Source organism: Sebastes umbrosus, chromosome 3 (assembly GCF_015220745.1).
Source record: "Sebastes umbrosus isolate fSebUmb1 chromosome 3, fSebUmb1.pri, whole genome shotgun sequence".
Taxonomy (NCBI): domain Eukaryota; kingdom Metazoa; phylum Chordata; class Actinopteri; order Perciformes; family Sebastidae; genus Sebastes; species Sebastes umbrosus.
In genome coordinates, this window is record NC_051271.1 from 4355289 (window position 1) to 4377235 (window position 21947).

The 21947-nt window shown below is 40.0% G+C and overlaps 1 long non-coding RNA gene across 17 annotated transcripts in view; it reads left to right on the top strand.

Annotated features, from left to right (window-relative positions):
- The window catches only part of LOC119484709, a 132791-nt gene that overhangs the window by 38234 nt on the left and 72610 nt on the right, over positions 1 to 21947 (top strand). The window contains exons 6-7 of one of the 17 annotated variants that reach the window (XR_005206089.1): positions 7587 to 7645; positions 7746 to 8548. The exons of 12 other annotated variants lie outside the window; for them this stretch is intronic. This is a non-coding gene — a long non-coding RNA (uncharacterized LOC119484709). Of the gene's footprint in view, positions 1 to 3399; positions 3774 to 7586; positions 7646 to 7745; positions 8549 to 9529; positions 9731 to 21947 lie in introns of those variants that run through there. 4 more of the 17 variants (XR_005206091.1, XR_005206088.1, XR_005206093.1 and 1 more) reach the window with 4 other exon arrangements.

Genomic DNA, 21947 nt, shown 5'->3' on the forward strand with positions numbered 1-21947 from the left:
ATTTGTGGCAACAACACAATCGTTATTTAACGTGTCTCCATGACTTCATCCATCCATCCTACATCAATTTCACGCGAGATATTTTGCGGAATTTACGTTTTTTTTTTAGTCCGGACTCTTGTTGTTCATGAATGAATCTGTCAGTGTGTGGTGTGCTAATGATTATCAACTAATGATCAAGAAGAGAAGGTGAAGAAGAGGGGTGAAGGGATGGATGTGAAGTATGTGAGGCCTTGGAGAGTTTGTGCTCAGTTGTTCCCACATTAACTCCAAATATTTTGTAAGGTTTAATTAGCTTGGTTTATAGAGATGCATGCATGCGTATATTTTTATGTGCCAGAATGTATAAACCCTGTATACATCATTTATCAAGCTTTAAAGGCTCTGATATTCTGTTTTCACAATCAGCTCTAACTTTGAGGTTGATTAGGTCAAAATGTTTGAACCAGGTTAGTTTTGATTATTTCTCATGAGAGATTTTTGTATTTGGAAAGAGCCACACAGTCCTGATGGAGCAGCCTTTTTGAAGGTTAAACTTACTTCAGAAGTTTGTTTTTCAAACTTTAACTTTAACTGTTGCTTATTTAATTGTGACTTCTTAATGTCATACAGAGAAACTCGCATATTAAAACCACATTTTTAGGGGGCTTCGTCAACCCTTTTTCCTAAGTTGCGATGACGGGAATTAAACCTTCAAGGCTTCATGTGACTTTATGATACTTTGACTTTATGCAGTTTTAAGTTTGTGGTTGTTTGCATAATTGTACACAATTTGTTACAAACTATTCAGAACCATCTGTACTTTACCCCAAAAAACCACAGCACTCCCTCCAAGGCAGATTTGCTAGAGAAAACATCTTTTCAACAAATGTGAATGTGTGGCTGTTCAATGTATTGTCCTCCTGTCGCTGTGTTCTTGTCAGCATCCAGTTGGGAAGTAAAACACACACACACAGACATGTGAAAATCTTTTTGCAGCTTGTGAAACAGAACCGTGCTGAAACCCAGTGGGTTTTTACAGGAGAAACGAACACCGCCGCGCTGGTGTGCATGTCGTATTTTGTTCATATTGAAAGGGAGCCAAGTTCAACAACATTGGTGGTCTTTGCGCTGCATGTGGGAAAAACATACCGGTGCAGAGATGAAAGCAAACCTGAGCCACCGTGATGCCCCGAGGCTGCCATGTATTTACACATCTCTGTGTATAGAAGTAAAGAACGCAGCAGGCAATAGTGACAGACAACATTCATCTACTGTCAGTGTGTTTCATCTGCGATGTACAAAGAAACTACTGTTCTATACATAAAGACACTGTTTTTATTCTCATCCAAACCTCAGATACTATTACTCTCATATCAACCTGTGATGTTCAAAGCATTCCAGTAGTTCTGTCAATACGTACTGTACTTTTTATGGACCTATTTTCTTTCATCTTGCCTGCAGTTTTCAGTCAGTGCTACTGTAGGGATGTTAATAATTAACCGTTAAAAGGGGCTAGATGTAAGAATCGGAAATTCCCATGCTCGCACTACGTAGACGCGAGCGAGCATCGGTCAGAACAGTGAACACACACAAGACTGAACGTGATTGACAGGCATCATGTAGATTAACTTTAGCAACATTAGCCAGCTAAAACCACAATATCACTATAATATCAATAGGAATTTTGCCAGCTCGGGGTCTGTTTTGATATCCAAAACCAAATTAAGGTCCCTCCATGAATCAAAGGCCTGTCCGACGTTGATCTTAGTTTCCCCCCCGATGTCGGTCACATTCCTGTTATGCAAGATGGGCTTCACCAGATATAACTTTGGGTTTTTTTGTGCCTCCGTGGAGTTTGTGTTGCAGTCTGAGTTGTGGTGGGGGCTGGTCGTTTGTTTGCGTTAGCGGACTCCATTTCTAACCGAACATTAGCTGTGGTTGCACACCGTTAGCCCTGAAGCAGAGCTGAACAGAGTAATGGCATTCGATAGTGCATATGACGTCGCATCGATTGGATTGTCCCGGAAAAACAGCTCGGGTTCTTCACATTTAAAGCAGTTTACAGGCCGATAGAGGAAACCCAGAAAGTCATGGAAGGTCTCACTTTTTAGGTTAGGTTACAACCTGTTCACTCTTTGGCAATAAAAAAATATTAAAAATGTTTCTCCGTTAACCGACATTAAGAATTTTAACCGATTAACGCTATCGGTTAAACGGTTAAAAGTAATATTATTAATTAATTAGAAAGCTGAGCAAAACTCAGAGGAGCGGCTCGTCAATTTAAGGTGAAAAGCTGGTCCACCTTAAGAGAGTCTGAGCCGGCGTTACAGATACAGGAAGTTGGCTCGGTTCTGGAGCGGAGCACAGAGCGGAGGAGTTGTAGCCTCGTGGCATTTATTCACGATGCCCTAATCATGTCAGTTAACGGTTAATAATTGGTTAACAAGGGTCGGTTATCGGTTTACATTTCTTTTCAAAATTAGCATCCCTAGTCGGTGCACTCATTTTATTGATTAGGAGCATTAAACTGTCAGCAAATGTGAGTATAGATTGTAGTTTTGAGTCAAGGCTCTTTAGTATTGTTATTTTAATATGACCAGAGCCTAGATCAGGGTTGATCAGTGAGGAATTTCCTACATTTCCTCAAACATATTGTGACAGCTCCCAGGGAGTGGACTGCACAGAGCACACTGAAAGTTTCAGTGTCTGTTTCTCCAGTTAAGTTTCAATCCCACAGTCACTATTAAAGAAAGCAGTTTAGGTGTAAACATCAGACCTGTGTGTGTTTGTAGTAGTATATGTAGTATTTTCAAGGTACTTTGAGTGGAAACGTCCTGTTTGGTGGGAACTCTGGTGGCTTTTATACTTTAGGTGTCTCCTCTGCTGAATTGGACAGATGTGATGAGCAGATGTTGAAGTTCCTGCTCAGATTTTCAAAGTCAACCTTTCATTTAAGAAGAGCAGCCTTGTTTTCAGTTTTGTGACATTAATTTCCTTTAGCTAATCCAATGAATGCATTGAAGTCAGTAAAATATTTCCCTCTGCATGTCAGAGACAATCTAATATTTCTTGTCATGTGGTAACAATCTCTCTCTCATCCCTCTTCCTTTATTCTCCTCTCTACATACTTCTCTCAGTCTTGCTCTTCGTCTCACATATTGTCTTTTACTTTGTCTTTTCTTTCCATTTTTCTTTCTCCGGAGACATTAAAACTGACATTGTGAAATGATCCTCCCATCTGTCTTTACCTTTGTTCTTGGCTTCTTCTTCATCTCATCCATCCAACCACAAGTCACTCATCCATCTCTTTATCTTCCCCATCCGTCCGTCCATACGGTTAGATGTCTGGTGTTGTGCTGGTTTTAAGTTTGAAACTATGTTGAAGTGCTCTGACAGCTCAAACCCATAAATTAACAGATAAAGAAGAGAAGAAACAAAACGCTGTCATCAGCTGCTCTGCTGTGAGGACGTCTGTTTTGTCTGTCGGGACTGATTGAAGGTATCATTGTTGTCTTTTTACTTGCTTTAAAGTTCTTTTATGTGGTGAGAAACTTTCTAACTAATAAATTCTGGACTGTTAAAAACATGACATTGATTCATGTGGTCGATGTGAAGAAGTTCAGTTTGCTCTTTACCAGCAAGATCACACATCAGTCGGCTACAGAGGAGCACTAATACTCCGTCAGGTGGACTCTCCTGTTCACAATACCTGTTCAAACCCTCTTTTAAAAAATGCATTTGTCAGATATACGTATGGTAGCAGCGTCAACACTAACTCATTCTACTAAAACCACAACAGAAAGAGTTCTTCCTTGTTTATGAATGAAGCGGTAGAGTTGAAGCAGCGGCGTGGTGTGTGTTTGACCAATCAGCAACGTGCAAACTCCACCCTGAAACTTTCAGAAAGTACTACCCCCGACGTTTTTGTGGAGCAAAAACGTGTTTTGTGCCGTTGGACAGAGCCAGTCAAGCCTTTTCCCTGTTTCCACTATTCATGCTAAGCTAAGCGGTTGCTGGCTGTAACGTCATAGCTTCTTACTAACTGTGCAGACGTGAGAGTGGTATCAATCTCATCTCAGCAAGAACGTGAATGAACTTTCCCAACATGTCAAACCACTTCTTTAGGAGTAACCTTATCTAAAATGTGTTAATGTTCCTCGTCAAAGTAAACTGTCCTCGTCAACGGTCTTTTCTTTCATCCTGTGAAAGCTGATCCGGCTCTTCTTCTGTGGCCTAAAGCCCACAAATCAAAACAAAACTGTTCAGACACAAATGGCAATTCGTTGTTGTCGTTAAGTCATTTCAGCCCTGACTGTTTCTCCAAAGTGGTCCTAATTTCAGGGCCGCTGCAGTAATGGTGCCAGTTTATCGTGTTAAACCTAATTTTAGGGGGCCGTGTTGTTTTGCAGCAGTGCAGCAGATGAGATCAGACGACGGTTTGGGAGGATGGAGGTCGACGCTCCGTCAGATTGATGTTTCTTAAAGCGTTTTTCTTCCAAGAAATCCGTTCTGCCATCCTGTTTGTTTTCAAAGATAAAATAGAGGCGAGTTGTTTTTTCCTGGCGTTCCACATGTAGACGGAGAGACGACCCTCCTCACCTCTGGTCCTGTTTTAGACTAACCCCCAGTGGTGACCCTGCAGGTGGTTTGGCCTCGACCTCTCAGCTGTTACAGCAGTGGGAAAGGGTTGTGGAAAAGATCGGAGATGGTTTGGTGCTTTACCAGTTTACAATTCATATTCTACAACTTTGCAAACAATGGCTTTGGTTTTAAAGCCAGAGTGAAACTAAAAAACCTAAGGAATCCATTGGTACCAACCATGTCATACTAGCTTGTTGCGAAAGAGGTTAAATAACGCTCCAAACTTACGCAAAATTTTGGCGAGGAAAAACTGGCATGGCCATTTTCAAAGGGTTCCCTTGACCTCTGACCTCAAGATATGTGAATGAAAATGGGTTTTATCTCCCCTTTACAGACATGCCCACTTTATGATAATCACATGCAGTTTGGGGCAAGTCATAGTCAAGTCAGCACACTGACACACTGACAGCTGTTGTTGCCTGTTGGGCTGCAGTTTGCCATGTTATGATTTGAGCATATTGTTTATGCTAAATGCGGTACCTGTGAGGGTTTCTGGACAATATCTGTCATTGTTTTGTGTTGTCAAGTGATTTCCAATAATAAATATATACATACATTTGCATAAAGCATCATATTTGCCCACTCCCATGTTGATAAGAGTATTAAATACTTGACAAATCTCCCTTTAAGGTACATTTTGAACAGATAAAAAATGTGTGATTGATTTGCGATTAATCACGATTAACTATGGACCATCAAGCGATTAATCGCACGGTCCATCAGCTGTCACTGACGGGTCTTTAGATGTTCTCACTTAGGTTTGGTGTGGTACGTTTGATTGTGTTTAGACAAACTGCAGGAGAATCACAGTCGACAGGAAATGTGTGTGAGTCATATGTTCCATGAAAGCTAATTAATTATCTTCAGACTTTTGGGATCTGTCTTTTCCGTCTCTTCTTCATCCTTCTCTTCATCTTAACCAAAACAAGATCAATACTAAGTGATGCAGCCTCCTACACTATGTGGTGCAGCAATGGAAAAACAAATAGTTTCTTTTCAAATCTGCTTCGAGCTTGCACAAGTCGTTCACTTCAATACCTCATTCTTCAAACTAAAACGAGGCCCTCTCAATAAAAACTTTGCAGGGTAATCATTTCACACTTATTTCTGGCCAAGTCAGCATGCAGCCTTGATTAAGTACACGTTCAAGTGTGTTTTTTTTCTTTCTTTCTGGTGGAGTCGAACCTAAAAACAAATGGTTGTTTGTGTCACACAGCTTTGAGGAAATGTGCTGTGGTGGAAACAGTCGCCACACTGAACTGATTTAGCAGAAAACTCACATATTTGCAAATCGGTCATTTTCTCTCTTTTTGCTTGAACTGACTCTAAAACCCTTCAAAACCACTTTGTGTAATTCATCACATGTGATGACAGTGGTTTCATTCTTTGAGCATATTTCTTTGACTTGTAGGTTTTTTATGGCTTTAATTTAAGGAGAAGAGAAGCTTGTGAGAACCCCTAACCTCAAACATTATAAAATACATGCCTGCAACTCCAAACCAAACACTAATTTAACTAAAACCTATATCTAAGTTTAACCCTTAAACAACATGTTAAAATGTCCTCACTTTCCTTCCTTTACACACTGAGGGCGTGACGAATAAACAACACGACTAGGGCTTTTATTGTGAAAGGTAAGAAGGGAAGGAGTGGATCTGGTCTGCGCTGCCTATGTCGAGCCTCCGTGTTGGTGGACACTATAGTGTACGTATTGAATATGCTCGTTCAGCACAACGTGATTGGTTGATGTCTTTATTCGCGGTGCGAAAGCTCAGAAAATCAACCTTGTTCTGGAAAAAAGTCGCTTATTCGTCACGTAATATTCACGTTCTGTATCCGTGACAAAAACAACAGTTTGAAAAAAAAATATACTGACGTACGAATTAGGGGTGGGAGTCACCAGAGGCTCCATGGGACGATATTGACCGCACGTTACCGCAATACGATAACGTTTCCTGTCCATGACAGAGTTAGCATGCAGCTTTAGCCGTGATGTCTAGCTCTGCTTTTCCTGCAATATGTGAAACCCAAAGTGTTTCCATACTTTACTGGATGTGTAGTGTTTACCACGCTGGATTTAAAATGTGAGGGTGCAGGTTGTATCCACGCTGACCCTCCGTTGTTTTCTACTTTGTCGTTTCGGCTCGCTGCGGTTTGTTTTGGTTGACGGATATGGAACGGATATGACGTCACGTTACTCAGATTACAACAAAAGCGATAACTTCCTTCTTCCTCCACAAAGACTCAAATTAAGCAAATATATTGATTATGGCATTAAAAAATGTATTTCAAAATGGTAAAAAAAAAAAATCGCTATACATAGGTGAATCAGTTTTTTTCCCACCGCTACCTTTTGCCATCTGTTTTGCATCTTAGAGTGTGGAGGTAGTTCTGGCAATAAGAGACTAACACCAGTAGAATCAGAATTGCTGTAAAGCTAAAATGAGCATTGTGATGATACTATATGTGCATGTAAAGTGAGTTTTACACCATAAAAACATTGTGTGAAGGAGGCATGTATAAACAGTACAAATGAGCTTTAGACTCACGCAACATATTCTACACGTGTTCACTAACACGTTCATGTGACACCCTTGAAAAGGCCGTTTCAAGCTTGGCATTTCCTCCAAAGATCTACCAAAAAATGAAATTACTGGATTGTTTATTGGCAGAATGGCCTCAGGCTGAAACAAACAACACGCACTTTATCTACTTCATATAATACCCAACTGAAATCATGCAGCCCGTTGATTTGTGTGTTGTAAAACACGCTCTGTACGCTCGCCCTTCACATGAGAAGAAACCAGATTTATAATAAAGGGAATGTTGTTCAGCTCGTGAATGACTGGGCTCGCTGTTAAAATGTGTTCACGGTTGTGTGTGGTGCACAATACAGTACGACAGCTCCGTTTACAGAGTGAACACTTGACCTTGTTATGATTTCAGTTTCTGTGTCTTTATAGAACAACTCTTTCTGTCTCAATGAAAGCAGATCTGTCGGCAGGACGCTGATGTTTGAATAGTGAGTGTAATTAGCTGAGCAAGAAAACCAAGAGTGATGAGGCTGGTGATGGAGGTGGTGATGGAGGTGGTGTTGAGACCTTGTGACCTGCTGTTTGTAGGAAGGGGAGCAAATTGAAGTAAAGTCACATGTGAGCTGCAGATGAGGCGTGACAGGACCGACAGCGGTGGGAGGCTTCGTCATTAACAGCAACCAATAAAATGTCAAGTTTATTTTTTCTCTGTCCGACTGCTGCAGGCTCGACATTCACACCTTCACATATAGACTCATATGTATTACACTCAATGACTTTTGTCCATTAGTTCAAATAAAGATGTTACTATGATGCCATCTGTGAACTTTGGAGATGCATCTTTTTTTGTATTGATTGTCAATAATGAATAAAACCGGAACTGTACAGGGAAATGATTTTAGTTTTTCCCTGTGTCACAACATCCATCTGCATACAGAAACAACAAACACACAGACAACCACAGAAGATATATTCTACATTAGGGATAAATAAAGTTAAAATTATAGACAACAATACGGAGAAAATATCGATAATATACCGTACTAGTATATCAAGTAATAAAATAAATAGAATGAGTTTATTTGCATTCATGCTCACAGTTAACAACTAAATAGAAGCAGAATTTCTATTGATAAAAATAGAAATCTATACATGATTGTACATCATAAAAACTATAAAAAAAAAAATAATAGAATTGGGGAAGAAAAAAGAATAATTAAAAGAAAAAGATAAAAAAGATATAAAAAAAATAAATATAAATAAATAAAATAATAATAATAAATGAAAAAGCTACTCAGAGATTACTGTAGGTTTCTCAAAAATGTCAACACTTTGTTAGATGATAAATAAAGGAAATAAAAAAATTATAAATAGGGTAAGGAAAAAAAGATTCAAATAATAAAATAATGATAATAATAATAAAATAATAATAACAATAAAAATTTACAGATCTTCTCTCTCCCTCTCTAAATTATGGATAAATAAACAGAGATAATACAGAGAAAATATATATTATATACCTTAATAGTAACAGAAAAAGTAAGTCGATAAATAAAGGAAATAGAAAATTAACGAATAAGATAGGAAAATAAAAATTTAAATTAAAAAATTAAAAAAATACAATAAATGAATAATAAATAAATAAAGTAATAATAATAAAAAAAGAAGAAAAAAAACCTACTCAGAGATTACTGTAGTTGGGTTTCTCAAAATATGTCAAGAAGGGGCGCCACATTTTGTAAAATGTATGGATTTCCTCTCTATAAAATTATGGATAAATAAAGTTAAAATTATAGTCAACAATACAGAGAAAATATCTATAATATACCTTAATAGTAAAGGAAAAAGTAAATCGAGAAATAAAGGAAATAGAAAATTAATAAATAGGATAGGTAAATAAATAAAAAAAAAATGAAAAGATAAAAAATGAATATATATACAAAATAAGACAAAAAAATAATAAAAGAAAAATAATAATAATAATAAAAAGAAAAAGCCTACTCATAGATTACTGTAGTGGGTTTCTCAAAAAAATGTCATGAAGGGGCACCACATTTTGTAATATTTACTCTGTGTTCCCGGGAGAGTGCAACAGATTTTCTCTAAGCATATTTTTTTAACTTTGGACAGCAGGCTAGCCGTTTCCCCCTGCTTCCAGTCTTTATGCTAAGCTAAGCTAACCTCTTACTCCATGCACAGACTTACAGAACCCATTACTGCCTGCACACATAAACCCATACGTTATACTCTACACACACTGGTTCCTTTGGGAAAGGCTTGCCCGGGTGAGGCGCGGCTGTTTGTCACACTGCCTGTCTGATTCAGGTAGTCAGGGTCATGTGACATGTTGACCTTGCTGTTTGCCTTCACAGGGCGATTGCTGGGACTTGACTCCGTCTCTCAGACTGGAATTGATCCACACATCTGTTGTCAGACTTCTCTTTTGTCTTTCCTGTCTTCTGTGCGCTTTTTCTCGTTAGTGTTCTTGTGACTTCCCTCTCTCTCTGAGTTTTAAAGCCTCAGGCTCTAACTGTGGTGAACGGAGCTGTTTATGTATAAAACAGTAAAACACATGGACTCATATTCAGTCCTTCTTTTCTTCCTCTCTTTCTTAAAGCCTCTTTTTGAATAACATGAATTACAGGAAGCCTTCCAAACTTGAATGGTTGCCATGAGGTTTAGGAGGGGAAAACGGCCAGCCCAAAGAAGCCATAAAAAAACTTATGGATATGAACTTGAAGGAAACAGAAATATGAGTTTTAGATTATGGGGTATAAATTTAACAGGAATTGTTTCGTCATCTCTGAATAAAACCTTCAGTCAGAAGAACAAATTATGACAAGAGCCTTGGATCACTGGGCAGGGCTGCAGTAAATCCATCAGCTGCTACACCTTTTAGATTTACAGCAGGAACACCCTCCTTTATTCAGTGAACTCCCTCTTCTTATTTCATTAATCCAACAAAGGTTCCTGTATGTTTCAACTGATTCTGCTGTAAGCTTCACTTTAAACCAGTTTACACACATTTACACCTTTTTAGATAGGCCTGTTTCAACGTCCCACATCGGTCCCACAAACCCATAACTGAATACTACTGTAGGAACGCTGGCTCACAGGAAGTTCCACATTCAACCTCATCAGTTGTTTTGGCGTGCGTTTACATAAGAAAATCTTTGGAGTAAAATTCAATTTGTTTGTTGTCCTTGTTTTCTCTGTTTAGCATCTGATATATCCAGACCAGATTTTGGATAGCGCCGTCCACATATCTGTGGTCTTTTCTGTCAGATGGCTCAGTAGTCTAGTTTTTCCTGTTTTCCATTTTCTCTGATTGTCGTGGAACAGCAGCAGATACGATGCATATCACTTTACATGGTTCCGATACAATTCAACGACAATATTTGGCTCATCTAGAGCGATGCGATACGATACGATACGATACGATACGATACGATACGATACGATACGATACGATACGATACAATTCAATGATTTGAAATCGATAAAGAAACTTTTTTTCTGACTGTGAAATAACTAGCTGGATACGGGACAGTGCCGGTCAGGATTCCTCAAAGTTATTCTTGTATTCAGGGATAAATTTATTATGTATATACTGTAAACTATTAAGTTAACTATAAAATATTAAGTAAACGCAATGATTAATGGCAAATACATAAACCTTTTATTTGAAAGTAATAAAAGTGCAACTTCAGGACCTGTTGCTTCACTTCTCAAGATACAAGGCAGTGCAATATTTAAACAAAAAATATAATAAACCAAATTCTATTCAAATTAAATGAACAGTGTTTTAACCTGCTGCTTCTGTCCTCATTTTAAATATAAGAGGTAGAACAATAATATTAAACAAGAAATAAAGTGCAACCAACATTTCTTCAGGTTGATGAACAGTGGTTTAAGCCGCTGCTATTGTTTTCATTTTCAATAAAAAGGTAGTGCAATATTGAAAATGTTGAAAAACACTTTTGTTAAATATTATTATTTAACAAAAAAAGTACAACTAACTACTCATCAGGTTGAATGAGTAGTAGTAGTAGCAAATTCTTAGTATCGATACAATTGATTATTTACATTGCAAATCGATTTTATATTGATATACGTTCTCCGTGAAGGACAACTTGCCGAGTACCCTATCGATGTAGTTGGATCGTAGGAATATAAGTCGATACATCGACTTAGTAGATGAATCGTCACACCCATACCGAGTTTTAAAGAATAGTTTGGATATTACACCTATTCGTTTTCATCCTAAGAGTTGGATGAGAAGATTGATACTACTCTCACATCTGTACGGTAGATGTGTAAGACTGACAGACAGACAGACAGAGAGTGGTATCGATCATCTCATCCACTCTCACCAAACAAAAGCGAAAAGGCACATTCCCCAAAATGTCAGACTCTTCCTTTAACTTACAGGACATGAGAGGGATCAGTCTTTACTCTGAGTCTCAGAATGAAAGCAAATGAGCATTTTTATTTTTTCATTTTGCGAGCGGCGCTCCACGCCAAGAGGTAGAGCTTCAGCCTAGTCGGGCGGCACCGTTCTCCCTGTAGGAAAACAATGGCACAGCCAGCGCAGAGCAGTTTTACCTCTGATCATGTGTGGGCGGATTAAGTGTCTGAATCCCCTCCGGTTTCATTTCTGCAGCTGATCCTGACCTTGACCTCTGAAGTTTCCCCTCCTTGAAGCTCAATATTTTCCATAAAACCAGTATTTCTGTTTGACGTTAGCACCTTCAAAGTGAACCCTGTGTTCACACATTTTCTTAGCTCAAGTTTCATTCAGTTCAGGTTTTAACTTGTTCGTCTGTGTTTGTCTGATTCGTATATCAGCCGAAATTTAGAATACACGGAGACACACATGGCTCAAGGACATAATGAATGAACTCTTCATGTATTTAATTTCATTGGAAGTTAATCCAGTGTTGTGTACACTGTATTTTCTGGGTCTCTTATCACCATCTTTGACCGTATAACTTGGAGGGTGCCAGAGAGTTTGGTTGAGCTTCATGCGTCATCAGCCAAGAACTCACCATCCATCCATCTAAACAGTATCTTACCTGTTCCAGCTTCCTGTGTTTTCTCTGGCAGAAAGTTCCCACTCTTTAGCCTTCCTCCCCTGAAACCCCCTTGCATTAATTAAGAGCTGGACCGACGTCTTGACGCCCACGGAGTGAAGGCTGATCCTCTCCTGGAGAGAGGCAAAGCTGGGCTGATCTGACGAGCTCAGAGGGAAGGGAGAGAAAGAGAGGGAGACTTATAATGTCATTTTCAAAAGGGAGTTTGATTTCATCCTGCAGGTATTTGGAAACGGAGAGAGCGAGGCAGGCTCCAGGGATAAGGCTCGCCTTTGTGTAAACTTTCCACTGTATGAAAAAAAAAAAGGACTGCTTTAATTTGTGCTTAAGAATACCGGAGGAGCTGCGGTGGAAAGTCGGGGGCAAGTGGCGGGCATGGTTTTGATTAAACGTTATGAGGTACCGCGGGGAGCGTTGCCAGAGCGTTTGCACGTTCTCCATTCCGGCCGTCAGTCAGCGCTCGATCTGCTGCTGAAGCTCAGAGGAGAAGAGACGGAGAGGCTGAATGAGAAAACCAGAGAAGAACAACAGGAACATTTCTCAGTGTATCCACCTCAGAACAAAAAGCTGTCGTAGAGCACATGTTAGCCAGCTGAACAGGCTGTGCTCATACAATGTTCGTAGCTATACCTACCAAAAGTAATGCACTGTACTCATATAATTAATCCCCATAATTGTTAATTAACCCTAACCAAGTCGATCTTTTACAAAACCTAAATAAAATGTAAGTGATAATGTACAGCGTGCAGGTCATTGTTGTGAAATAAACCCCTTAAGGGCGATGCAGCAGCCCGACGCCAAGCAGTTATTGCAGCTTTATGTCTCCTTCACTCACGCTGAAGAACTTCCACACCGACGATATGTTGTTGTGTGTGCTCGAACATTACTGTCTGTGCCGCTGTGTGCCGACGGTTAACTATTCTGAGGCGGCAACATACGTATGTAAATGTGACTGGCAGCAAATTGGAAAATACGACACTGACATTTTGTTTGGCCACCGCCCTGCAACCTTTAGGAGACCAGCAGCAGGTCCTGAGTCTATTCAGTCCAATGGGAGAAGTGAACGTGAGCCCAGATTATGACTGATCTTCGCAACCAGAAAGAAGGAGGAAGTGAGTTTTGTGACGTGTGCAAAGTTCATGGGGATTGGTTGAATTTGCATGAATTGTTGCGATCGCAAATTCCTGGAGGGACCGACTTATTTCTTCATCTGTTTTTTCTGGTAGCTCGTTTCAGAAAAACGTCACACCAAAGCTCCTGTCTGTGGTCGGTTGTTTTGAAAGAACACATCAGGAACACACATATATACAGAGAGTGTAGTTTATCAGTGAGTAAGACGATTCAGATCGGCTTTATGTTTTATATATACTATATATTATATATAGCCACCTATGAGATTGCATCATTGGAGTTGCTGTTCAGCGGTGGTTTTTGATAAGCTGGCCTTTGTGCAACGCTGGCTCGTGTTCCTCAGTTATTGGTCTAATCCATCTATTCCTAATTAAAATGTGACATAACACAGCTTTTACAATGCTAGATGATTAGGAGGTCACGGCCTGCTGAGAACAATGAGATCAATGTCACATAAAAACTTGCATGACCTGTTTTTTGTGATGAAACCAGCAGGTTACTGGCCAAGAAACCCTGGAGAATACTGGCAGGATGTCAATGTGTGATTGAGTTAAAAAGACATGCTGTTAGAAAATCACATTTTCACCTCAATCCACCAAATTTACAAATGAAGTTCAGTTCACTATCAAGCAAATATATTGATTTTGGCATTAAAAAATCTGTTTCAAAATCGCGATACATAGGTGAATCGATTTTTTCCCCCCCTTACCCCTAATTGTTTTGAATATTTGAACACATCCACCCCAAACACACTCCTCGTCTCTCAAACACACACCTCTTTGTTAGTCTGTGTTCAAACATTTCCCCGCTGATTTCTCCAAGACATCCCATCACCACACACATCAACACATCATGAGGCCTGGTTGTTTTTCAGCACGGCGCTCTCTCATATCTCCTCTCAGCGGTCTGCACATGGCCTGCTGCTGAGTTTAATATTCAATCTCCACCTGTGAGCTCTTCAGTTTTCACACAGCTCACCGCTGATCCCACACAACCCTGATCTCTAATCTCCCTGTGTGTTAGGAGAGAGAGGGATGCAATGGGATTAGACTGACACAAAGATGTTCAGAGTTTGTATCTCAGACTGACAGAAAAGGAAAAAGAAGTCTGATTGTATAGAAGTCTATGAGAAAATGAGTCTACTTCTCACTTGATTTATTACCTCAGTAAACATTGTAAACATGAGTTTATGGTCTCAATCTCTAGTTTCAAATCTTCTTCAATACAGCATGATGTTCATTTAGTAAATTATGATCCCATTTAGAGTCAAATAGACCTTAAAGCAGGGGATGCTTTAGGGCGGGGCTACCTTGTGATTGACAGGTCGCTACCACGGCGTTGTCCGGTCTGGTAGTTGTCCGTGTTTTCGTCTTACGACTTTAACCCTTTCACGGTGTGTTTTCAGTTCATCAAAGTTAATTGTAACCTTTTTGGTCACCTAAAAATGTCTTATTCAGTGTTCGGTTGTTTTTAGCTCCACCCACTCATGTCACTTCTGGTTGCAAGAAGATGGCGACAGCCAAAAACCAAGATGGCAACGACCAAAAACCAAGATGGCCAAAAACCAAGATGGTGACGACCAAAAACAAAGATGGCAATGGCCAAAAACCAAAATGGCGATGGCAAAAAAACAAGATGGCAACGACCAAAAACCAAGATGGCCAAAAACCAAGATGGCCAAAAACCAAGATGGTGACGGCCAAAAACCAAGATGGCGATGACAAAAAAACAAGATGGCAACAAGCAAAAACCAAAATGGCCAAAAACCAAGATGGTGACGACCAAAAACCGCGATGGCCAAAAACCAAGAGGGCGACGGCCAAAAACCAAGATGGTGACGACCAAAAACCAACATGACCAAAAACTAAGATGGTGTCGACCAAAAACCAAGATGGTAATGGTCAAAAACCAAGATGGCCAAAAACCAAGATGGCCAAAAACCAAGATGGTGACGACCAAAACCAACATGGCCAAAAACCAAGATGGTAATGGTCAAAAACTAAGATGGCCAAAAACTAAGATGGTGATGACCAAAAACCAAGATAGCAACAGCCAAAAATCATTGGCGACGGCCAAAAACCAAGATGGTGACGACCAAAAACCAACATGGCCAAAAACTAAGATGGTGACGACCAAAAACCAACATGGCCAAAAACCAAGACGGCGAGGGCCAAAAAACCAAGATTGCGACGTCCACTTCTTATATACATTCCGTGGTGAAATTCGATTTCTGTCAATGGATCCTCCTAAAAAGTTCCTTTTAAATACTGAAAAGCCTAGCTCTATAGAAGTGTACCCTAAACTTAACCAAACACGACACCATACAGCTTTAAAGTATTCTCCAAAATGTATTTGGTAAAAGTAAAATATAAACATAATTTTTAGGGGACAGGGTTAATAAACTCATCCTCGTCCTCCTCGTCCTCCTCTTATAAATGGTTTATGAGAACATAAATATGTATGTGCGTATTCAGTGTGTGTTGTGTGTGTGTTGCTCTCACATAGCTGACCTCGTCTGTCTGGTCTCCGAGGTGAAGTCATTGTTCGCCGCCGGCCTGCACCTGCTAACCACACAGAGTCTGACCAGATGAAATATTTCATCACACTCGGCCGTTTCAATAGAGACGGACACAATGTCTTTTGTTTGAGGAGGAAAAACTCATAACTGAGAGTGGAGGTCACTCATTTGTTCAGAGGCTCTCGGGGATTTATCTATGTGACAGGAAATGAGCTGGTGTTTGTCCGTCAACAAGCTCAGAGCAGCCTGATAGAAAAATCTAAAAAAGCAAAGTATGTAAAAATCTCAATGTTCTCATGATAGTTGAGACTTCCTGAACTTGGCTGCTCTTCAACATACAGTATAGGATGGGAGGATTAATGCAGGACAGAGCTCTTTGTACTCAGCAGAGAAATGAAAAACTATTTTCAATTTAATGAGGAAGAGTGAAAGAGCACAGTATGCTCATAAAAGTGCGGGGAACAAAATGGGTTTTATGAAATATTGGAGACACGAGACACACTCCACCCAATATGAAACCTTACATTTCCTGCTTTTAAAGGACACCGGATGGCTTTTTAAAGTATGAATCATACACTGAACTTATATTCCACTGCATTCGTTTTCCTCCTCACAGCTCCACTAACCACCACCAACGTCTCCAGTAGGAAACAGTGAATCTGGAGAAGACAGGCTCAACATTTGGTTGCAGAAACCACAGAGAAAAAACATAACGCTCCTCCCTGAGTTCAAAACATTAATGGTTATGATGGCTGCCCGTCTCACAGGCCACTGACAAGTCCAAAGTGTGTAAAACAACCTGACAGAAGGTCATGAACTTGCTTGAGTCTCGTCCCAAGTCCCAAGTCAAGTCCCAACTCAGATCTCGAGTCCTAAACAAGCCATATGCACTCCTTACCAAATGTAACGTAGTTTTAAAAGAGGAATAACTGGATCCAACTGGTGCTCAGTAACGTAACGTTAGTTCTTCATGTTTTTTTCCTGAAACTTGATTGGATGCTGTTGGATTTGTTCAAACAAAGTGGATCTGGGGTGTTAAGTGTAAGATAATCAAATGCAAGTCCCAATAACATTCAGCGGATATACAGAGTTCGGAGTTCGATAAAAAAAAACATAACACCACTTTTCAGAGATTTAGCAATAAGCAACAAAAGATAGAAATTCAGTTTGTTCAGTTCAGTTCAAAATGTAATCTGTAAATGCACTGAATGTTACCTTCTCTGTAACCACTTCAAGATCTGACTGACTTCACCAGGCCAAGATGACCCCCCTTTTAAACTAACAGCCCCTCCCCTGGGCGTATTACTTACATAGAAAATTACAATTAACAACATTCTTCAGCAGAGAAGACATTTATAGCCCCTTTAACCTAGAGGCGTATTTTACCTATAAATTCGACTCCTCCGTCTAAACATCCCCCCCCCCCTCAAACAAAACAAGTTAATTTGCAACAAAGTCACAATGAAAAATAATAAACATATTTATGCTGATCACATGACATTAATAAAACACGCGAGAAAACGCTCTTCTTAACGGGGGAACTTGTTACGCCCCTGTTTTGCTCATCAAACCCATGAAGGGGACATGACAGTCAGTGATTGCTACTCTATGGGTGAGATGTCTCAGTGGAAAGTCCCAAAGATACCAGAGGCAGACAGGATCAAAGAATTATCACCGTGACTATTTATAACGCTCTCAAAATAACAGACACTATTAGAACTGAGGATGGATTGCTTGGCCAAAGGAAAAGGAGGAGCTATAGCCCCTCAGAATTGTATAAAAGTGCATTGTGCAGTGTTAGTCAGTCTGATCCCGGGATAGGCTCGAGTTTGTTGGTGTTGCTGTCTTGGAGAACACAATAAACTCTGCTTTTGCACCAGACTTTGAGCCTCTCCAGTGAGGCGATACTACCCTGAAAAGATGGACCCGTCTTGGTTGGAAAGAGAAGTGCTGAAAGAAGAAGAATGTCCGTCTAAATTCCTGCACAACTTCCAGCGCAAATGGAGCGATGAAACAGGGAGTGCTTGGAACGTCGACGGCATCAGTGAAATGCTCTTCAAACTGATGTTGAAGAAGGCAATGCCTTCTGAAGTATATATATAACAAAAAAAACAACTTCTCAACTGTCCGGGCATGGGCCATGCTGCCTCACTACCAACTGGGCTCCTCCTCCGTCTCCTCTCTCCTCCCTAAAATGATTGCCCATGGATAGAAAAGGGCAAACGTTTTTTTAAAGTATTCTTTAGTTTTCTTTATTTCTTTATTTTTTTTATCTATCTATTTAATTTTCATTTATTTATTTATTTATTTGTTTTATCCGTTTTTTTTTCTTCTTTTTCTTCATTTTGTTTTATCCATATTTCATTTTATTTTATTTTGTTAGCCATCTCTGCTCTCCTCCCTCAAATGATTGCCTATGGATAGAAAAGGGCAAAAGCCCTGAGCTGTCGACCAGGCTCACGAATTTACGTTTACGTTTACGTTTACGTTTACGTTTACGTGTTAGTCAGTCTGATCCCGGGACAGGCTCAAGTTTGTTGGTGTTGCTGTCTTGGAGAACACAATTAACTGCTTTTGCACCAGACTTTGATCCTCTCCAGAGAGTTATTGGGCATCCTGTGTGGACTCTTTTTGACAACTTGAATACTAATTTTGTAGACGGTTGATCAAGTGTTTCTAGACACATCTGGCCCAGGTCTGGAACATTTTTGCTTCACCAAGTCCTTTCAAATACAACGCGACAATGCCACCTCTGCGCTCTGAAACCTGCGCCGCAACACAGCGGATTTTTGCTGCATCAAGCAAAGCCCAACTTCGGGTGCTGTGATGTGTGCTGAACCAGCCGATTAGACTGTTGTTAAATAGGCGTTGTCAGTTGCTTTAAGCCCCATAGATGTGGGTCAATAGGGGACTACTACACGCACTAGTATGTTTTATCATTTATTCACATGATAGATCACCGATGTAGTTTTATTTCCTAAACCTAAAGAAGTTGTAGTTTTGTTGCCTAAACCTAAAGAAGTTGTAGTTGTATTGCCTCATATCAGTATGGTCATGAGAGCCTACTCGGTCTGATGTATACCAATCTGGAATCATTTAAGCTCATTAGACCAGCTGGTTGCCATAGCTACAATAAACAATTAGTGAAGCACACACACACAACAAACAGAAAATCAACATGTCTGATGTTGTCCTCCTCCCTCTCCTCGGTTTCTCCCCTTCTCCTCTTCTTCCTGTCAGGTCATGTCAAAACCTGCTCCACATCTGGCCTGACAAACAGCAGTAAAACAGGCCCTTTGTTATTCAATAACTTAATTGGTATCACTTAGATGAGGGGAGGGGAAAGGCCCAAAGGCTTACCAGACACTTCCTGAGGGAGGAAGAAACAGAAGGAGGGAGAGAGGGAGGGAGAGCCACTATAGGTAGGAATGAAACTGGAAGGTAAAAATGTTAAAATATTTGTGTAACTTGTGTTACTCCGCCCGGGAATGAGCAAGATTTAAAGAATGTCTCATAAAATGAAGGGAGAACATGCTGAGTGGAGTGACGCTAATTAAAAGCAGCAGAGCGGGAGACAGGATAGAAAGCAAGTAGTTAAAGCTGACAAGAGGATGGGATGAGTTACACTCCAAACACCTCCTTCTTGCTGCTATAAGTGGGCATGAAGAGGCTGGCCGTGGCCTATTCCTGCCAGAGGTCAAAAGGTCGCCTGTTGAGAGGTGGAGGTCAAGGGGAACAAGCCCCACAGCAGTGAAGTGTTTGGAGAGGAGCTTTGCAAGATAAAGATGGAAAGGACTCCAAGAACATCAGGAGACGTTTTGAGTCATAAACAATAACGAAATCAAAGAAATTTGTCGATTGAGTATCAAATAGTCAAAGCCTGCAGGGTTGAGAGGTAGCTCCGTGATGCTTGTAGCTCGGGGGAATGCAATGGATTTTAATGTAAAAAATAAATACGTAAACTTGCCATATCAAATTCTCAAACCATTCCTGCATCAAAATCAATTTCTCTGCTGTTGTTCAGTCCATTCCAAACCATCGCTGCTTCGCTAATAAATCGCTAAATATGCTACATCGGAGCAACGAGGCAGCGTTCATATGAGACGATCCTATACCTGCCGATTTACGTCCAAAGTAGGGCTGTCAAAATAATGTGATGATAACACTTTAAAGCAATTCATTTTAAACGGCACTAATTTCTGTAACGCTTTTAACACAACTTTTGATCTTTTTCTCTTGTAGCAGGCTCAGTTGTGAAGATGCTGGTATCATATGAAACTAGAAACCTAAGGAATCCATTGGTACCAACCATGTCATACTAGCTTATAGCGAAGGAGGCTAAAATAAACGCTCCAAACGTGCGCTAAATTATTGGCGAGGAAAACTATCATGGCCATTTTCAAAGGGGTCCATTGACCTCTACCCTCCAGATATGTGAATGAAAATGGGTTCTATGGTACCCACGAGTCTCCCCCTTTACAGACATGCCCACTTTATGATCATCACATGCAGTTTGGGCAAGTCTAGTCAAGTCATGCACTCTGACACACTGACAGCTGTTGTTGCTGTTGGGCTGCAGTTTGCCATGTTATGAGTTGAGCATATTTTTTTATGCTAAATTGCAGTACTTGTGAGGGTTTCTGGACAATATTTGTCATTGTTTTGTGTCTGTTAATTGATTTCCAATAATAAATATATACATACATTTGCATAAGCAGCATATTTGCCCACTCCCATGTTGAAAATAATATTAAATACTTGACAAATCTCCCTTTAAGGTACATTTTGAGCAGATAAAAAATGGCAATTGCAATTAATTTGCAGTTAATCAAGATTAAATATTTTAATCAATTGAAAGCTCTTGTCCAAAGCTTAAGTTACGCCACTACCAGTGTCGCGTAACTTAACTACGATCTTTCCTAAACCTAATTAGTGTTTTCTTGCCTAACCCTAATGAAGTTGTTTCCTGTGAAGAAGGAAGTTTTATTTTAAAAAGAACCGGAGCGTAAATTGGCGCATTTCTTGGAAAATGCATGAAAAATTAGGAATAACTTTTCACAAGGTGTCATACAACTGTTGTCAGAGGACACGTTGCCATGGAGATGAAATGATAGATTTAACTTACTGTGTACAAGCATCATCAGCGCTGCAACTGCTCCTCTGCACTCTCTGTGTTTCAGTCTGCACGCATGAATGCTCCTTCCCATGCTCATGCATGATTTATGCCTCTTGCACATTGTGTGCATGTTTGCAGCAGATGGTTTGAAGGCACGCCGTGGTGTAGTGTTAGTCTCGTCTGTTGTGCTTTGCAGTGAAGGCCTGAAAAAGGTGCAAGTCGCTGCTAATCCCTGCTCTGTGCAGTCATCTCCTATCACAACATGACCCTGCCTGGCCCTGAAGGCCTATTGTTGTCCCGCAAAAATACTGGAGCCCAATAAACCCTCAGCTGCTGCTCCAAGACCCCTAGATCACTGCAAACTAGAGATGCACCGATCCAACTCTTTCAGTCCCGATAGCGACCCTGGGCTTTGGGCACCGCATCCGATACCAGTGTCTTAATTATTAATAAGCTGTATGCCTCACTGTTTGGAAGTGACTGGGATCATTCTTTTATGTGTAAGGCTATATCAGAACGTGACTTAAACATTACTTTCCTAACAAATAAATACATAGATATACATTTACAGAATTGTTATTTATTATTAAATAATAAATCGTACACCAGTAACTTGGTAATAATCTTCAAACGAACAAGAATTACAATTGAAATGTAAACCTTTTTAATGCAGCAACAAATTGGCCAAAACTTAAACAGGAATTAAAATTCCAGTATATAATGTATATAGTATATAAACATAGAATTGAATTGAACAGATCTGGTTCTCGGCAGTAAGTCACCAATCCTGTTCGTGGATATTAAAAGACAGGATATTGAGGCGTAGTCGGGGGGAGGAGGGTTTGCAGTTCGGTGTGCTGAAGATCTCATCGCTCCTTTTGCAGATGATGTGGTCCTGTTGGCATCATCGATCTGTGACCTCCAGTACTCAC